The sequence below is a fragment of the Uloborus diversus genome, chromosome 1 (assembly GCF_026930045.1).
Source record: "Uloborus diversus isolate 005 chromosome 1, Udiv.v.3.1, whole genome shotgun sequence".
NCBI classification, from domain to species: Eukaryota; Metazoa; Arthropoda; class Arachnida; order Araneae; family Uloboridae; genus Uloborus; species Uloborus diversus.
Window position 1 is genome coordinate 68295356 of NC_072731.1, and position 16197 is coordinate 68311552.

The following is a 16197-nucleotide window of genomic DNA, read 5'->3' on the forward strand; positions in this document are numbered from 1 at the left end:
TGAATAAATTCGCTTTACACGCACTAGAAAAGCAAATTCAGCATATATTTTAGATCATAAATCAATGTTTTAAAAAATTTTAGCTGACGGATTACTTCAAATTTTTTCATGACGGGCGGGGGGGGGGAAATGCACTCAATGTATATACTGTATCGAAAAACAGCAATAACAACCTTCCGATAAAATTAATGTGATTTGCAGACGAACTTTTTCAGGAAAGTATTCCGTGAAAAACGTTTTTGAAAGAATTAGCCATCAACAAAAATGTATGCACTATTGGCGTCGTTGGCGCTTTTTCAATTTTTCCCATGACAACATTTAATGCTGCAACCCGAAACTGCACAGGATGAACAATCTGATCCATCGGCTCTTCATGCCGAAAGCTGATTTTCTCTGTTGTGTTGACAAGCTGCGTATAAGACGTCAATTGAGAAAGGACTGCTGTATTTTTCCCAATCTTCGGAGATTTTCTCTTCTCTGATACTGACAAATTTTCATGTAAGATTATGGAAATTTTATTCTTTCAAATTGTATTTATTTCTGTTGCAAACACTCCTATTAAAAATCAACTCAATTCTGTTATTTACATAAAAGTATAAACAATGGCAGCTACTGAAGTAGATTCTTGGAAGCTAGAACAGCTGCTTTTGTCTTATGTTATAGTAAAATTTTAATGTTTTGGAAATTCGTGATTTTATTGTGATTATAAACTTTATATTTTATTCCTTATTTTTATGAATCTCCTGTATTAAATGTATTCCTTGTGGTTGTTGTAACTTTTATTCATATGGGAATAATATATTGGAATTCTTTGAGTAATTCTACAAAATTATGAATCAAATTAATGGAAAAAGGATGTAATATAATGGAAACAATTTTTTTATGCATTGGTTTGCATTTTGATATTTCATGCACGTTTTATTGCATACTTTTGTGTGATTATGTGTTTGACTTGTATTATATAGTATAAGATTTGGTTCCCTCCTTAACTTTGTTTCTTTTTTAGTGTATTTTTCATACGCTATTTTCCACATTAAAAAAAAAAAAAAAACCCTGAAATGGGGGAAAAAAAAAAAAAAAAAAAATCTCAGAAAGCATTGCAAAGAATTAAGAAATATTGTTGGATCTAAGATGAAAGCATCTTAATTTATTTGTATTAACATTTTTTTAACTTTGAAACAAATGAATGTGTTTTATATTTTCAGTGAATTGAAGAATAATTTTTCATTTTCTGGCCTGTATAAAAAGAAAACAATGTTTTAATCCACATCTGAAAATGATGTAGGAGTGAATAAACAAGAGATCAAGTAGGTATACTTTTGTATTGTATTGTGATGATTATTCATAGATATATTTTGATAATTATGTAAATTATTTATAGTCATGATAATTGAGCTTAACTCGAAAAATATCATGAGATACTACACATGGTATTTTGATAGTCATAGAAATTTTTTATATTGTCATGATTATTAAGATAACTCAAAAGAAGAAATGAAGAAAAGAAACTGAAGCAGTTTATGTTTTCTTTCTCGAATCAAGTTTGTTCAATTAGTATCCATTTGATCTGCAAAATTTTTTGCATAAAGTATTTTCTCTCCCTCCACTCAATCCAGTCTCACTAAATAGATTTTCCAAGACACAGCATGTCCTCTCCAAGGGGGATGATGCACCTCTCAATTATTATGAAGCATCCCCCCCACACCAGAAAGAGAGCCCTCAAAATAAGATAATATTCTTCTCAAATTGTCCCCCTCTCCCAAGAAGAGTTCAACGACAAAGTCTACATCAGCCCATGAGGGAGGCTGTAAGCTGCATTCAACTCTTGATAACTCAAAGCTTTATAACTCGAACATTCCTTTATCCCCAAGTTTTCAGTGAGTCCCAAACTCTTGAGAGAGCTATGAAAACTTGCTATGACTCGAAGGTTTTGGCCCGTCCATTGAATTTCCAAGTTATCAAGAGTTAGCTGTACATATTTATTTCAATATATATTAAAATTTTACTTGATGGGATTGTTGTTACGCTTGCTGTCAAAGTTGAGGGCAAAAGTGAGATTATTGGATTTATACGTATACTAGTAAGGCTATTAAGGATTTTCTTTGAATACCAAAAGTGTAAATACAAATACAAAAGTGACGACCAGCAACAGGCTCTGGGCCCAGCTAGACTGGTCCTAGTCAATTTACAATCCCCAGTGAAGATCAGTGACCCTCTTAAAACTATCTACTCCCTTGCTCATTACCACCTCTTCCGGTAAACTGTTCCAAGGTTACACTACCCTGCTAAAATAATAATTTTTCCTAACATCCATGTTAGCCAGAGATTTAAATAGCTTAAAACAATGACCCCTTGTCCTGTTCTCAGTGCTAAACTTTAGCCCCGTAACATCTTTCGTTTTAATAAATTTAAACAGCTGACTCTTGTCCCCTTGGGCTCTTCTTTGCTCAAGACTGTACATTTTTAGCCTTCTGGATCTCTCTCTTTCCGGGTCTGTCTGTCAGGACCTCTGTGTATAGCGCCTAGATCATTCGGCCAATTCTCGTGAAATTTGCCACAAAATTAGTTTGTAGCATGGGGGTGTGCACCTCAAAGGGATTTTTCGAAAATTCGATTTTATTCTTTTTCTATTCCAATTTTAAGAAAACTTGCCGAGCAAAGTATCACAACATGGAAGAGTTAAATTACGAAATTATCACAACGTCGAACCGTAACATTGTCAAGCAAATGAGCATAGCAAATTGAAGAGAAATTCGTCATCCATTATTTGTAAATATGCAGGTGAACCGAATGACCTTTTAATTTTCAACTACGGGCAAAGCCGTGTGGGTACCACTAGTATAATAAAATCAAGTGTAGCATGACAACATTTTTTTCACACATTAGAAGAATGTTTAAACCAATAAAATTCCTGCTATTCAACTTCGGCAAATCATCGGATTGGCCTTTGATGAGCTTTTCTTCCGTCATTTTACGTGAAAATTAGTTCTATCTGTTTAAAAAAGGAAATTGAAACAAAGCATAAATTGTTGATTATAACCAAGGCCCGGAAGATGATGATGTAATAAAGCCCTAAAAATGCTCTAAAATAACACCCAACTAAAGTAAAAAATGACCCTAAAAAAGTAGTTAAAATTGAAAAAATGCTGTTATAATTTTTAAAGCCGCACTTCAGGAATGAGGCCAGGATTGCATTAATAAATTAGTTTAAGTATTTAGTTTAAATATTTCATTAACTTACACATAGGTTTGTTTTACTAAGAATCAGGGCACAGACACTCAAAGCTGCCTTTTGCGAAAAATATTAATGCATTTGCTTTTTAGTATTGAGAAACACCCAGTCTTCAAAATATCTGCTTCTAAGAAAAGGATTGCACCCAGATTCTGACATGTAATCAGAGTATAAAAACCTGTTCTTTTTGTTTGTTTCCCTCAATTTCCTTTTCAAAGTGAACAATGAGGACTGTCAACCCCCTCAGATAAAAAGACACAGCTCCTTCCAGATGTACTAGTCTCAAAAATTGGAGATGAAAACTTTTGGCTCATAGATAGATCGAAATGCCATGAAAATTTTAAGAAAATGCAAAAAGTGCTGTTAAGATATTTATCTTAGTAATCTCTTAAAAATTGACTAAAATGGGAAAACCCCCAGAAAAAAAAAGAAAAAGAAATGCCATCCACTTTCGGACCCTGATTATAGTGATAGCCAAAAGCAATGTGTTGGGAAACGCATTGAACTGTTGCATAGCGATAGCGGAGCTGAGGAAGAATCGTGTTTTATGACGTGGCTCAATGGATGTACGTTTTCAGTCACAAAACATTGTTTACAAAAATTGCCTTTTTAAATTGCCCCTCACGCTTAAGTGAATGATTGTTTTAAATTTTAATGTTGATTTTTAGCATCACCATCATCAAATGTATAAAATACCACTAACTTAATTATATTTTACGACATGGTGCATGTTCAATATTGCACCACACTTTTTTCAACTATTAGTGCCAAAATCGAATCTGCTCTTGTACCCTCTAAGGCCATAGCTTTTTCACTTACCCTTTTTTTGCCAACTGAACAGCCTGCAATAATTTTTACTTTCGCCTGAAAGCCCAACTTTGATTCTAACATTGCATTTGACACCTTCTGTACCAATCCCACAGATTTTTTCCCACTTCAATCAATTAACTCTAAGAAAATTGACAGTATGATGCTATATTATCTCCATTCTTTGAAGTAATGTCTTGAATGCATATGTTGCACAAAAACAAGTAAATGTACATATGAATTTGTTGATTAATGAAGTTGAATCAAATAGAATGAAGAATGTAATATTTTTGTTTATCCTCTCTTATTCCATATCCTTTGATATTTCTCTTATATCTCCTTTGTATTTTCTCGAGGCTGGGTTCTCTTGAGATCTAACTTCAGTGTTCTATAAACATGATTTAACAAGCGTTTCACTAATCATGTGAGAAGTTTTTTTGCTTTGCCTCCTGATGATGTCTTCTGCGTTACTGCCAAACTGTTTAAGTATCTTCCCATAGGTTCAAGCCCTCTATGTATGAGTTCAACTTTATGACATCAAAAGAATTCCAAGTCATTTTTCGCCGTGAGTGCTTTGTCTCTAAGTGGCGTTTGAATGTTGGAGGTTTCTATGATGATACTATATCAACTACATACACGACATGTGAAGTAGTGAGCAACAAAAAGGGATATGAGTGCCGAATTAAAAAATTTGGAGATAACCAGTACAAATAGCTGGTGAACCTCTCGTCTGTTTTGGGGCAGGATATAGTTCTAGTAATCCTTTTAAATGCTGCTATGCAGCATGATTTAGAAAAACTTTCCAAAGAAAGCCTACCCAGGACCAGAATTTTAAAGTGCTTTTTTCTCGAAACTTGAAAGTGTCCACTTACATCCCTTTGCTTTTCACGGTCTTCCTATATGACCTTTCTATGCCATTGTTGGCACGTCTGAAAATCCATGCCTCAAATATTCTTTAGAATATTTGAGCAATAAGGAGCAAAAGGAGGTTGGCATTAGCTGTGTGTTAGATAGTGGGAATATTCCAGAATTAAAGGAGGAAGTTAGTAAAAAGGATGTGGGAATTAGCTATCTGTTAGATAGTGGGAAAATTCCAGAGGTAAAGGGGAAAGTTATTGCTGAGGCGACTGACTGGGAAACAAAGGGTATAATTTTGGGAGATTCAATGGTGCGTGAGGTGGGAAACTCAATAGGCAGAGTTAGACGTAAGGTGGCTAGATGTTGTTTGCCAGGGGCTTGGGTGAGAGATGTAAATAGGGTTGCTGAAAAGAAGGGGGTATTTAATAAAGAGGATGTAGTTACTTTGTGGGTGGGAACTAACGATGTAGGCCATAGTAACAATGATGAGTTTACAAAGGAATGGGATTCCCTGTTGGACAAAGCAACCAACTGTTCGGCAAATGTCCAAGTGGTTGGTTTGCTTCCCAGGTATGGAGTGCATAGGAGTTGGTTAAACCAACGGGCTAGGTGTATGAACCTGGTACTCAAGGAAATTTGCGTTAAGCCTAGTATCAGGTTTATTGATGTGTGGAGTAGATGTAAACGAAATTGGATTGCTAGGGATGACCTACATCTGAGCTCTACAGGGGTCAAAATGGTTAGTGGTTTGGTTTTAGAGGCTTCAGAATCAAAAAACTAAGTTGGGATGGGGGGCATGGTTTAAGGAGCAGAATTCGAAAGGGTACTAACTATCGGGATTTTAGTAGAAACGGAAATAGGGTGGCTAATAAGAGAAAAGATTTTAACACTTGGGATTCAAACAATCGTGCAGCATTAAATAAAAGTAAGATGGGCTTACTTAAGGTTTTTTATACAAATGCTTGTAGTATTAGGAACAAGATGGAAGAATTGAAAAGCATAATTATAGACGAGAGGTTGGATATTATTGGAGTTACCGAGACATGGGCTACCGAAAGTGATGATGATTTATTATCTATTGCTGGGTATAATTTGTTTAGACAAGATAGAGTAGGTAAAAGAGGTGGTGGGGTTTTATTTTATGTCAGAGACACTTTAATTTGCAATGAATTGGTAATTAATGATAAACCTAATGAGATTGATATGATTTGGCTGGAGTTGATTAGTAATAAGGGCAAAAAACTACGTTTGGGGAATATTTATAGGCCACCCAACTTAAGCCAGGGTCAAGACGAACAGATGTTTAGTATTATTAGTGACATTTCTAGCAAGGGGTCAGTCATCATAATGGGAGATTTTAATTTTCCAGGAATTGATTGGAATAATTTTTACCATAGTAATAGCAGTGAAGAGGATTTTTTGAAAGTAATTGGTGACTGTTTCTTAGATCAAATTGTAACTCTGGGTACTCGACAGGACGCAATTTTAGATCTAGTTTTCTGCGACATGGAAAGCTCTGTTCAGGGGTTATGTGTAGGGGAACACATTGGAGATAGTGACCACAACAGTATTAGGTTTGGGATTAAATTTGATATGCACAAAGTAGAGAATTTTAGGTTTGTGCCCAATTTCAGAAATACGGACTTTGTGGCACTTCGGCAGAGTTTGAAAGCAGTTTTTTCTTCTGGATTGGACAATAGCGATGTGAATCTTCAGTGGGCAGAGTTTAAGGAGAATCTAGCGAATACGGTTAGGGATCATGTTCCTTTTAGGAGAAAGGGTGTCAACACTAAAATTTGGCCAATGTGGTTCTCCAGGGAAACTAAAGATGCTCTAAATTACAAGCAAGCGGCTTTTCACAGGTTTAGAGAAACAGGTCACAGTGCAGATAGGCTCCAATATTGTAAGGCGAGGCGTAAATTTAAGTATTTGGTACGGATTCAGAAAAGAGAGTTGTAGCAAAGACTGGCAGATAACATAAACAGGAATCCCAAGAGGTTTTTTGCATACGCTAATTTGGGGAAAGTTCGAAATAGTCATATTGGGCCACTGGTTGATGAGCACGGAATTTTAATTCAGGACGATAGTGATATTGCTAATGTTCTTAATAACTTTTTTTCGGGTGTTTTTAATGATAACTGTATCTCAACAGTTGACGCCAACAAGATACAAGCTATAGTACAGCTTGAGGACTTTGTATTTTCCAGGGATGACATTTTACTTCATTTGAAAAAAATTAAAGAGACTAAGGCTCCGGGCCAGATAATATTTATCCGAAAATTTTAGTTGAATGTGCAGAGGAATTAGCAGATGTAATCGCAAACATTTTCAATGCTTCTTATAATTCGGGGACAGTGCCAGAGGACTGGAAGCTGGCTAACATTACACCGCTCTTCAAGAAAGGGTCTAAAGGGAGTGCGGGAAATTATAGACCTGTGAGTCTAACTTCGGTGGTTTGCAAAATTTTTGAAACATTGATGAAAATTAAGATAGTAAATTTTCTAGAGACTAATAATCTATTGACTAGTTTTCAGTACGGTTTTAGGAAAGGTAAATCTTGTGCAACTAATTTATTACATTTCTATGACAAAGTTACCATGGCTTTGGGCAATAAGAAGCCTGTAGATGTTGTTTACATTGATTTTCAAAAAGCTTTCGATAAGGTACCGCATGTTGCTCTACTTAGCAAATTAGCTGATATAGGAATAGGAGGGAAAACTTTCATTTGGGTAAAAAATTGGCTGACCGGAAGGAAACAAAGAGTAGTTGTAAGGGGAAATTATTCTAATTGGAGTGAGGTCTTAAGCGGGGTTCCTCAAGGATCAGTGTTAGGGCCTGTTTTGTTCATTGTCTTTATGAACGATATTCACAAAAATATTTCTGGGAACATGAATTGTTTTGCTGATGATGTCAAAGTTATGGGGACTGTAGAAAATGAAGAACAAGCAAATCAGCTGCAAGAGGATCTAGATCATATTACGGAGCGGGCTGATAAATGGGGTATGGCTGTTAATGTTGGGAAATGTCAAGTGCTACATTTAGGGCATGGAAATAAGTGTACAAGTTATTATTTGCAAGGTTCAGTCATTAGTCAGGCAGACAAAGTTACTGATCTGGGGGTCCTAATAAGGATTTAAAGTTTAGCTAACAGTGCAGCATTGCTAGCAACAAAGCCAATAAGATGCTTGGGTTTATCAATAGATCTATTTCAAATAAATCTAAAGAAGTTCTTCTGCCCTTATATAGAAGTTTGGTAAGACCCCATTTGGAGTATGCTGTTCAGTTTTGGTCTCCTTATCTTAAGAAAGACATTAATGTATTGGAAAGGGTTCAAAGGCGGGCTACAAGGCTAATAAGTGGACTTTCCCACTTAGATTATGATTCCAGGCTTAGAAGGCTAAAAATGTACAGTCTTGAGCAAAGAAGAGACCGAGAGGACATGATTCAGCTGTTTAAATTTATTAAAACGAAAGATGTTACGGGGCTAAAGTTTAGCACTGAAAACAGGACAAGGGGTCATTGTTTTAAGCTATTTAAATCTCAGGCTAACATGGATATTAGGAAAAATTATTATTTTAGCATGGTAGTGGAACCTTGGAACAGCTTACCGGAAGAGGTGGTAATGAGCAATGGAGTAGACAGTTTTAAGAGGGCCATTGATCTTCACTGGGGATTGTAAATTTACTAGGACCAGTCTAGCTGGGCCCAGAGCCTGTTGCTGGTCGTCACTTTTGTATTGTATTGTATTGTATATTCTTGCTTACTCTCCATTGACTTGAATTTCTAAATTTAAAATTGAATAAAAGAAATAATATTTATACTCTTCTAAATTTACTATGATAATAATGTGTTATTTCTTAGTAATTTTATTAATTTATACAATTTTTTTAATAGTCTTTGAAAATGCAAAACTTCTGATGAGACATGTCGTAAAACTTATCCCACAGATGAAAATATAGTTCGCTTATATGTAAATCAGAATTTAGTGCAATAGGCCTTTTACTCAACTAGGTATATTGTACTCTTCTAATTTAACTGAACTTCTACGGGTTTAAATAATCCTTACTAAGGAAAAATTATTAAAAATTGAAATTGAATTTGTTGAAAAAGTAAAGCAAAGAAAGCATTTACCAATCAGAAAGCATTTACCGATCAGTAGAAGTAAAATTGTCCCAAATTGATAAAACCGAAATTGGTTCTTCAACAAACACTTTGATACATGAAATACACTGCCAGCTCAGTTATTCAAGCCAAGGACTGCAGTTTCGTGCTTATTAGCACTCATCAGCCCGGCATAGGAAGTGACTAAGCTGGAGGTAGAAAACAAATTAAGGAAGCCAAGAGTGCCAAACTTACTGAAAACACTTTGGTAATTCAGTCGGCTGATTAGAATCTATTACCAACTTTTGCAAGTGTCCATAATGCAGACCCTTAATCTTTTGATGGGGATTTTTTAGTTCTTCAATGCCAAATTGAAAGATGTAGGGGAATGTAGGGCAAAGTTAAATGGTTAAGCTGACAGAGTTTTTTTTTTAAATGACCAAATTGATTTTTTTTTTTTTTTGAAAATTGCAGTACATAAAGAACATTGTATCCTCTTATATATAATAGCTGATTAAGAGTAACCCGCGTGTTTCAACAATAGAACTCGCGCAACGGCATAATAATTTTATAGCATGTTTTGGTAATGCTTAGCATGCTGAGAAAGGCTTTATCGTTACAAGGCTGAACTTTATCCGTTAACTTATCTGTTTTACTGGAAAGACTGTCATTTTAGGATAATAAAGTAACGTAAAAATAGCCAATAATGAACACTATTTACTGGATTTTAGGGTTAATACACTGGAGTTAGGATTACAATTTCAACTATCAAAATATCACCAAACATGCAATGGCTTTGCTCGAATGTAGAAGAAATTTTCACCTGTCATACTTTGATGGGCGACTTTCTAGTTTTATAATAAAACTTGTATTGAAGCATTATTTTTTATTTTTGGCAGTAAAATTGTGCCTTTAAAATAAGTGGAAAATTTTCACTCCTTTTTTTTTCATGGGGCAAAGTGAAAAATGAAGTATTTTTATTATGAAATATTTTCTATTCGATAGTGAAAAATATTTTTGAACAAATTAAAGAGCAAACAAAGGGATAATTGAGTAAATGAAAAGATAACAAAACAATAAACTAATAAATAAATAAATAAGTTAAGTAATTGATACATGAGGAAAACATAATGAGTGATTAAAATAGTGAATTAATAAGAAAACAAGTGAATGAATTAATTAATAAGTGAATTATTATGTAAAGGAATTTAAATAAATTATATAATAAATGTATAAGTAGGTGATTTAGTAAATGAATAAGTAAACGAACTATTTCACTTTTCAAAATACAAATAAGCTAAATATTAGCTAAATAAATACTGCACTGAGTATTAAAAAATCCCAATGTTTAAAATGGTAATAAAAAGAACTTTGTCATTTGATAACATAAAAATAATTTCTGACTTACAACAAAATATTACAATATGAATATTAATTTTCGAAAATTGCTTGTATAATTTTAGCAACTGAATTAAATATGGTTTATAGGTATAAAGGTAGGGGATAAAGATATAATCAAAATTAATCTGAAAAATAATGATTTCTTCTTGAAATTGTGATTATATTACCCTTATTACTTAAAGAGAAAAGACTCAAGACAAAGGAGCAAATGGTCTACTCTTATGCAAATAAAGGCTTTATCCTTAACTGTGTGGTTGTTTATTTTACATTGCTAGAATTACGTAAGAGGAACATTCCAGCAATGTGAAAGCTATGTCCAAGCTATGTAAAATAAACAACCTACAGTCCGTTGAAACGGTCTCTATTGGTGAGTTCTACTGTAAATATTGAGGTTCAATGCATTTGTGTTGAGGAAAAAATTGCAGAGACTCAGCAGCAGCGTATAATTCCTGGGTTGGGTTTTCACCAGGACTTGAGGAAAAACTACTTTTTTACCAGTATAAACCGTGATAAAAACCTAGGAAATACATAAGCTCTTACATGAAATACACCGCCAGCTCAGTCATTTCCAGCCGAGGACTGCAGTTTCATGCTTATTAGAGTGCTAATAAGCACGAAACTACAGTCCTCGGCTGGAAATAACTGAGCTGGCGGTTTATTTCATGTATTTCTGCTTTAGCCCAGGCTTTTGGGCGGTAATTTACCGAATATACCATGCCTTGCCTTCAATATTCGAGTTGAACCAAACCGTTGTTTCGGTCACTTGTCTGGTCAGCGCTAACTCTATATTAGCTACCAGTTTGTTTGGCACTCTTGACTTCCATCTCCATCTAGGTTTTCCTTCTCCAGCTCAGTCACTTTCCTATGGCGGTCTGATGAGTGCTAATCATTGGTAAGTTTTACTTGCTTATTTAAAGCATCATTGAGGCTTTATGTGAAATAAACTGTGTCTATTAGGAGTTTTTCTAAATTCGCTAACTTACCCCATATAGCTCGCAAACTTACCCCGTGACGGGGCAAATGTGCGAATTCTGCGAAGGTTCACAAAAGTTTATGTAAAAAATAGACAAAGCACAGTACTGTCAAAACAAAAATACGACTTTATTGCTGATACCATACAGATTATCCAAGCAATAAAAGAAAATGTTGCTACTTTATTTACAACCTTAAAAAAAATAAAGTTTAAAACGTTCGCCAACTATCCCCGGTCTCCCCTAAGCACCGTTAGTTTAATGCTTTCAAATTTAGTATGACATAATATTTCCACTTGAAATGCACTCTAAAAATTCCGAAAAAATACCCAAAATATCAATTTTTAGATGCCCCCCCCATCAGGGCCCAATACAGGCTGATTTTGCTACCGTTTTTTCAGTACCTTCACAAAAATCTTGTTTTGAAATCGGTACTTTCACAAAAATCAAGTTATAAAATCAGTGGCTTCACAAAAACATTGAAAATTTCACAAAAATTTGCATTTTAAATTATAAAATTTGTTTCACCGTTTAAAACAAAATTTACTCATAAAATAACATTCTAAGCAGGTTTATATGAACAATCACTGAAATAGAAACCTTTTTGTAGTATTTTAACTAATTTTTAGCTGTTTCTCGCCAAAGTGTATTTATGCAATATTATCGCAATCTTTCAACATCTGTTTTGGGAAACCGTTTTTTTCATAATTTCCTATCGTACATAGTACATAGCCCATTAAGTTGAAATTACGATGGTATTTTTCGTACTTCTTAGATTTTTAGCTCTCCCTCCCCAAAAAACGAAATCTGTTAAAAATAATACTAGATGACATTTACACTTTTCGAACTAAAATTTCACTTGTTCTACTTCTCTTTTACAAAAATTAGGATGTCTCTAAAATTTCACAAAAATGCTGATAAAAAAAACCTTTTACAATACTTTCACAAAAATAGGTAGCGAGAAAGAAATCCTGGATTGGCTCCTGCCCATTTCGAAACCCGACGCACAATGGGGTGGGACTTTTTACCAGTTTTTATTGGGAAATTTATTGGGAATAAGCAATTTGCAACTGGTTTAAATTTTTTTTTTTTGGATGTTTGTGTCCGATCCCTATTTTTACTGTACTATTGTTAGTTTCTAATTTTTCTCTCCTTTTTTATGTTTTTCCATATTATGTAGAAAAAATTTAAATATATTTAAAATTTATACGTGCTCTAGCTTGTGCGAAGTTCATAATATGAAGTGCGATCCTCGTGTAGAAAAGGGTTTGGCACCACTAAAATAGATACCGAAGTTGAATTTTTCTGTTGCAGCTCTTTGTACTCTCAGCTAAACATTTTTGTTTTCGCTAAACGATTTACTTTAATTAGTGATGAGAAATATCTCACGCATTACATATATTCTGCCTTTAAGCGAAATTAATGCGTTTCCAGCAATAGTGTTTTCAAAAGCTTCTTAATTGCGTTGATTTTATTTAATAGCTTAGTGCTGCGTAACCTTGGAAGAAGCCATTGATTTTGGTTTATCAAATGGCAGGTAGCCACAAGTTTGCCGGATGCAGTAATGCGTCATTCCCTTTTACTTAATTCTCTTTACTCCGTCAACAAAGAACTGTTATTGATGGCAGAAAGCCAGACATCTAATGAGCACTATGGCAACACCCTCATTGAAAGAAGCGATTAATAAGCATTGTGTATCAGACTCTAGAAACAGAAATGTTGATATTTCTAATTGGAGATGATGAAACTGTCTGCTTATCTTTAATGTTAATCCTGTGTAACTTATGCTGTTAGGGTGTTCGCCTAGTTTCGCCGACACGAACCCCCCCCCCCCCCCACTTTTCAGTTTGAATCATACCTTATAATGAAAGGGGAGAAAATTGGAAATGTCGGCGAAACAGGGGATAACCGTTTGTCGTAGAGTCGAGATGAATGAGGCAGTGCTGGATTTATGCCGAAATAAAATGATAAATTATTTCTATCGTGGGGGGGGGGGGGGGTCCAAGCGTTACCGTTGAAACACGACAGTGTGTTGTGAGGTTAACGGTCCAAGCAGCATTATAGCTTGCTGCTACATCTGCAAGACAATACAATATTTTTTCGCATTTTTTATTTAGGCATAAATGCAGCGTTGTGCGCTGTTCATTCCTACCGAATTCCTTAATACTGACATGATTCTGCTCAGAGCTCACTTTCTTTTATTTATTTTTCATTGTATCCTTTAACTTGACTTTTGTACAACGTTAACGTATTTATCTCCGAAATTGAAAAGCTAACCTTCGAATTTCGACGTTAACACGTTTTTCTTTGAGAAAGAAGGAGGTTAGATGTTTGTTATGAAGCATTTTAACTTTCATCAAGTTTTCCGATTGGAGTTCATCTTATAGAAAGTATACCAGTCGAAAAAATATTCCGTTTTGAAATCACGAGAAACGCTCCGAGAAGACCTATCACTTTCTCCATTGTCTCACGACTTGTCTTCGCTCTTTCATTTGGTCGATAATTCATTTTTGGTCCTTGATTTATATTGGCTTAATTGTGTTATTTTAGTTTTTCAAGACATTTCTGAAAAGAAAGGGGGGGGGGTGGGATAAAAAACATTCTAATTCCATTAAAATACTTCCATTAAAACGTGCGACTAACTTTCGTGGCAGTCGAGCACAAATCTGAGTCTTGTGGTGGGAGGGAAGCAACTCTGTGATGTCTCTATTAGATGTCTTTTAGTTAAGAAGTGTTCCTGGTTCGCTCACATTCAATGCGTAACAATGAAGCATCCACTCTTAAGAGTCCTCGAAGAAGGTAGCTATCAGTTGACACGATTTCTAGGACCTTTTCAGTTTTGCAAATTAGAGTATGAGAGAGCGAGCAGGAGTTCTATTGCGTTATTTTTTAATCTTTTTTGCAAGTACTTAAGTACGTACACTCGCGTATTGTAATTAATTACATATTTATATTTCTTTCTGAAAAGAAAATAAGTTGTCATTAATTCCAAAGTGAAAGCGATTGAATTTGTTTAACTTTTGATTGGAGCAGGTGCTTTCTATCACGAGAATATTTGATTCAAATAATTACATAATTTCTGAGATCTAAAGTACTTCCTCCCTCCCCCACTCTTATTCTCACGATGAGTATGTTCTTTCTGCGTGAAGAAAAATTGCTTACTGTTCAATTTATGCGTTATATAACATTTTATAGATAGCAATCAAGGACTCTAAGCATTTGTCAAGGCAAATCTTAATTCGATCTTGGTCAAGGTAACTAACCTTGTGACTTTTATTTTGTTAAATCATTTCGTGATTTTCATTTCGAAATTGGCTCACACCATATCGAGCTAAAATAAGTATACTATATTACATATCGATGGTTCGTACCTCAGGAAAAGTTATAATGAAGAATGGGACGGTTGGAGTTGATTGATTGTGTTCGTGTTAAAACTAAAATATTCTTCATAAACTGCATGTAGTAATTTTAGTCTTGTATGGATTTATAAATTAACGAAACTTATAAAACAATATAATTATGAAATTTATAAGGTTTTTGTAAGACAATAAGGAATAGTTAAGTAGTTTTTTTTTATAGTTTGAGTTATTTTTTATCATACGATGCGAACATGAGAGTATTCCTTCTGGATCAGTGGAGTTCTTGCAAGCAATTTGCTTATCGTGGTTTTCTAGGCATGGAATTCCGATCGTTTCACTTTCCTGTTTAAGCAAAATCGGAAATGTGTTTTGCTTTTGTCTGATGCGTATTTCGTTCTTGTTTGATCTCAATTGGTCTAAGAGCAGCGTTTCTTAAATTGTGTTCCGCGACCTGGGTTAGCCACTGAAGGAATAATTTAATTTTTTACCTAAAATAATGCAAATTTTCAGCGATCAAAAAGAACTTGAAATTGTGCTTTTTAAATTTCAACATCTAACATTTTTTCGAGATCAAAACACCTCCCTCTCACCTAATTTCTCCAAAGATAGCCTAAAATTGCGCTTCAAAACTTATATTTTAAAAGTGTCTGGAAGAAGCTATTGACCTCCCATCCTAATATCACTAAAGATAGTTTAAAAGTGAATACAACGTTGAAAAAAATTCTTGAGGGCCCTAAAACCTTCTTTCCAACAACATTACCAAATGCTGCCTAACATTAATATTTTTGCCGCCAATTTTAAATATTCTGCTCTTGATAATAGCCGCTCGCCATCTCCGCAGTGGAAAGTACAATTTAAACATTTAAGGAGTGAGAACCAATTTAAAAAGCAGTACTGGTCAAGAGCGTCTAAATGATCTAGCTCTGTCTGATGTCAACACACATTGACATTGAAGTCTCTGGTTTAAATAACCAAAAAAGTTAAAAAAAAGAGACATTTTAATTTTAACGGCTCAAAAACTTTTCTGTGTAAATTTAAGTGAATTATTAACGCTAGGGTAGGTAAAACAGGTCAATATTTCCTTTTGTTGTTAAGAAAATATTTTAATTATGTAACTTATGAACACATTCTGAAATTATTTATTCTTTTTGAAAATATTCCGATTCTCAAATACCAGCGTATTTGTTTTTTGACAAATAATAGTTAGCAGTTATCAGTAATTAACCTGACTTATAATGAAATCTATTTGATAAGCGATTTAATGGCAAATAGTTAGCGTGATAGTCTCTTTGTGGTAAGAAACCAGAGCCCTTCTAAAACAGAATCCTGGCTACGCCACAGCAAATTATGGACGAAAAACCGGGGTTCCACGAAGAAAGTGAGCATTAAAACGGGTTCCACACATCAAAGAAATTCAGAAACGCTGGTCTAGAGCTTTTTCGTCCATATTTTATTAATGAAACGCTAG

At 34.5% G+C, this 16197-nt stretch overlaps 1 protein-coding gene across 2 annotated transcripts in view; it reads left to right on the forward strand.

Annotated features, from left to right (window-relative positions):
* Positions 1 to 402: 402 nt before the first annotated feature.
* LOC129230298 (rho-related BTB domain-containing protein 1-like) overlaps positions 403 to 16197 on the forward strand; it is a gene marked incomplete at its 3' end in the record, with an annotated part of 130513 nt that continues 114718 nt past the window's right edge. For both annotated transcript variants that reach the window (XM_054864705.1, XM_054864715.1), the window contains 2 exon segments: positions 403 to 498; positions 1206 to 1307.